This window comes from Puntigrus tetrazona, chromosome 15 (genome assembly GCF_018831695.1).
Source record: "Puntigrus tetrazona isolate hp1 chromosome 15, ASM1883169v1, whole genome shotgun sequence".
Lineage (NCBI taxonomy): Eukaryota > Metazoa > Chordata > Actinopteri > Cypriniformes > Cyprinidae > Puntigrus > Puntigrus tetrazona.
Window position 1 is genome coordinate 23,503,542 of NC_056713.1, and position 4,821 is coordinate 23,508,362.

Below are 4,821 nucleotides of genomic sequence, written 5' to 3' on the forward strand. Positions count from 1 at the left end.
AACAAGAGTAGAATGATGCAATGAATATAACCACACATACTCACTCACTCACTCACTCACTCACTCACAATAAATTATATTAAGCTAAATATTCAGAAAAATAAGAGCCAAAATAAATATCCAGAAGAAAGTGAAGCAAATCAGCAAATCAGATTTTGATATAGAACTTCAGAAAGGTTTCAGGATGATTATCAGGCACTGAAATAGAGAAGGACCCAGGGACAATAAGTCCAAAGAAAAATTGCAATCCTTGTGAGACTGTCACTGCCGTGAAAAAAAGAGAGAGAGAGAGAGAAAAAACAAAAATCAAACAAAGAGACTGAAGCTTTTCAATTCAATTCCTGCGATGATTAGCCATTTAGATCATATATGAAGATGATGGTCAGCATTTTATCTACAGTGACTAAACATTGCACTCTAGGTACAAATTTATATTTTATGAAAAGGATAATGATACCACTTATTAATTAGCTCAAAATGTTACAGATGTTGAGGCAGGAGATTTTTCTTAATCGATGCAGATAAAGAATGGGTGGTAAAACCAGCCAGCATAAAACAAAAACTACCAACTGTCCATAGAATCAGAAGAAAGTGCTGTGTCACAATAAATATCAATGCAGTTATAGTTAATGGAGCATATGTGATAACCGTGTTTATAGTAGTCATTAGAATGAGAAAAAATGCTCTTCTCTTCATGTGATTTTCTTCTGCTTTCTCTCTCCCTCTCTCTCTGGTCCTGACTGCTTCAGAGCTCTGAGAACAGCCAAACAACAGAACATCTGAACGGAGAGGAAGAGCAGGAATTGCATTGAGAGGAACCACATATACCCATGTTCAGTAAGAAAACTGAGCATGCAGATTAGACAAGAACCAAGAGTGATTATCCAGACCCCAGAGCAGCAGATCACTCTGTATCTGAGAGGTTTGTACTTCAGAAAGGTTACAGGATGAACCACTGCCAGGTAACGCTCAACACAGATCAGACACTGAAACACAGGATGACCGGTGACAGCAGTTCCTAACATAAAGTTAGTAGATAATATTAGACTTTCATTCACAAAAAACTTTGTGAGAAAACTTAGCAAAGAGTACACAGAGAAAAACAGCCCACAAACAGAGAGATTGAGGATGAAGAACTCTGCTGCAACTCCACTTCCTGCTCCTGTGAGGATGAGCCAGATCACGTAGGTGTTTGTAAGAAGACCAAAGAAGAAACTGAAGCACAAAATATTCAATTCAAGAATGTCAATTTCATTAAATACAAATGTTGTAAGGTTGATGAAAGCTTCATCTACGGTGAGGTTCACTGCAGAGTTACTCATGTCTTCCTTACTATCTTCTCACTACAAAAGAAAGAAATTTTGCAGTTGTGATCGGCAAGAAAGAAGCGCAAATGCCAAACTTAATGCTAGGAATCAGACCTTTATGTGCTTCAGTTAAATCACAACCAGTCGTAAAAAACAAAGTAATGCAGAGTAAAACAGAATTGAAATTGTTTCAATGTAATCTACAAAATCATTATTTCAAAGAGATCAGCAATTTCAACGATATATTACATTTCAATTATAAAAACAGAACTTAGAATTTTTTAATTAACCAATCCATCTAACACAGCACAACAGAAGAAAATGATCTGTACTGAATAGAGGAGTTCATCACCTGAAGAGTGAATGCTCAGTCTCAGTGTGTGGATTACACAGCTGTCACAGTTGTGCAAGATTTTATATTCTCAATATCACACAGTACATCAGCTATGCAAACAATAAGTGGAAAAAAGGCATTTTATTATACTTTTAATGCAAACTGACCATCACACAGTACGTTAGCTATGCAAACAATAACCATGAATAATGATTTTTATAATGCTCAATTTTTGCGGTACCATTTAATGGTAAATTCACAAGGCAATTTGATTGCATTTAAGCCACAGATGCAAAGGTACATCTTTCATCATGCACGGGTTATTTAATGTACAGGTCATTAACTTAATTGAAACATTTAAAAAAACAAAAATAAATACAAATATGAAAAAGCATTCAAATCAAACATGCAACATTACACACAAACAAGAATAGAAAGAGTGGCAAAATGCAAACACAGATTAAATAACATGGTATGATGACATGATGGTTAATTGGTTTTTAAAATTAACAGAAATCTGTTTCCCATTTATAATCCGAGAACAGCCTCTCAAGACAGATTTCCTCTGAATCCTCTGAACAGCCTTGACTCCCAAATCCAATATGGCTTCTCAGTGTATCAACACAGTCGAAATAGTAGCAATACACTTAATTATCATTTCTGCTTGTCTAAATAAAGCTAAATGACACACACTCATAATGGCCATGTCTTACATCACAATCAAAACAGAACGCAAATACATTGCAAAAAGGCCTGACCAATACACTGTAGACTTTTGGATACTGGAGCAATGGTGTAGTGATTATTTTCACCAAAAGGTTGTGCTGAAAGCTACGCTGACTCTGATTAGTCTACTTAGTAACATTTCAGATATTAATTTTAAATTAAAGCATGACTGCATGTCAGGACTGTAGGGCCTCACAGGGGTAGGACTGCAGGATTGTTTTGCACACAATTGTAAATGTGCCTAAAACTTCCAGTCACAATCCAGTAATAACTAACACAACTAAATTACACTTGCAAAAATCTACACTTGCAATAATTGACCAAATCTCACTATCATCTAGTTGTAATAATAGCATGCATTGGCCTTTTATTATTATTTAAAAAGTACATATTTTGCATGAACATATTTTATACCCCTAATCCTACCCAATACTTAAATTTAACAACTACCTTACTAACTATTAATAATCATTGATGCATTTGGCAGACACTTTAAGCCATTGGCTAACATTGCATTCAAGGTACATATTTATTTATGTTTTGATGAATGAATAATGATGCAAGGATTATTTAACAAAAAAAATTTTCCAAGCAGATGCAGATAAAGCACCAATAGTACAAATCCAGCCAGCATAAAACAAACATTATATTATAACAACAACTAACTGACCAGAAAATCTGATAAAACACTCTTCTTATTTTGTTTTCATCATATCTCTTTCTCGCTCTCTCTAACTTTCTCTCCTGGTCCTGACTGCTTCAGAGCTCTGAGAATAGCCCCACAGCAGAACAACTTAATAAAGAGGAAGAGTAGAAACTGCACCGAGAGGTACCACATATAAATAGTAAATTTTAAGAAAAGCAAGCATGGAGATAATACGGAATCCAAGAGTGATTATCCAGGCCACAATGCTGCAGACCACCGCCATGTAACGTTCAACACACATCAGACACTGAAACAGAGGAGAACCAGTGATAACAAGTCTTAACAAAAACTGGGACAATACTGGTAGAACAAAATGATTAAATAGTTTATGGAGAAAAAAGCACACAAACAGAAACATTGAGGATGAAGAAGTCTGATGGAACTCCAGCTCCTCTTCCCGTGACGATGAGCCAGATCACATAGGCATTTGTAGGAAAACCAATTATGAAACTGAAGCCAAAAACATTACATTCTAGAATGCCAATATCATTAAATATAGATATTGTTAGGTTGTTGGATGCTTCATGTGTGCTGAAGTTCGCTGAAGAGTTATTCATGTCTTCCTTATCTATCTTAAACAAAAATATTGCAACCGCATTCTAAAGAAAGAAGTGTGAATATAATGGTTGGGATAGTAGTCTCAACCACTTTTGAAGATAAAATATGAGGGTAAAATAATGCAAACTGTAATTCTAATCATTAAAACAATATATTGGTTATCAAGCAAATCTCCTGCAAAGACATAAACTCAGACACATTTTATATAATAACCAATCTATCTAACCTTCCCATTACTTCTATAATATGAGTTACAACAATGAACGTGTTGTATCACACAGCACAACAAAAGAAAACGCTCTGAATTGAAATGAGAAGTTTGTCACCTGAAGAGTGAATGCTCAGTCTGAAAGCATGGATTTCACAGCTGTCATGTAAACTTGTGCATGATTTTATATTCTCACCATCACACAGTACATCAGCTATGCAAACAATAAGTGGAAATAATGCATTTTTTTAGAAAACAAACTGAACACATTGAAGCCGCAAATGCAAAAGCCATGTCTTTTATCATGCATGGGTTATTTAATGAACAGTCCATTTCCTTCACACATGGGTCAAAAACGAGACACCCCGTTCAAAATAAATCTACAAAGGTGATATTTAGGTCCCACTTTATATTGTGTCCTTAATGCCCGTGTACTTACATAGTAACTAGATATGTACGTAGTGTGTAACCACAGTGTAAAGTACACGCTGGTACATATAAAAACCCACAGAAGGGCATGTGTACAAATGTGTAATAGGAAATTGATTACAACCAGTGTTTTTTAGGGTAACACTTTATTTCAAGGTGTCAATAAAACAGAGTAAGTAAAGATTTACTAAGTACCTAATAAGGTAATTACACCTTAAAATAAAAAGTGTTACTTGGTAATGAAAGTACAAATGTGTAACAGTGTATGCACTTCAACTAAAAGAGCAAATCACAGTCGGTTCACGTCCTGAACACAAGGCACTCTCCGCTCACTGAAAATGCTTAGAGGTCCCAGACTCTCTTGATGAAACTGTATTAAGTTACAGTAACTTAAGTTTGATTGACACCAGCAGCTCAAAGAGACCCCTCTGAAGTCCAGCCAGGATGACAGAGAGATCCCAGGTGGCCACTAGGGATGACCTAGAAGGATTTAACCTCCTGGCACCCCTCAGGAACCTCACAATGAGATCACGCTTTCTCAGACACGGCCGTC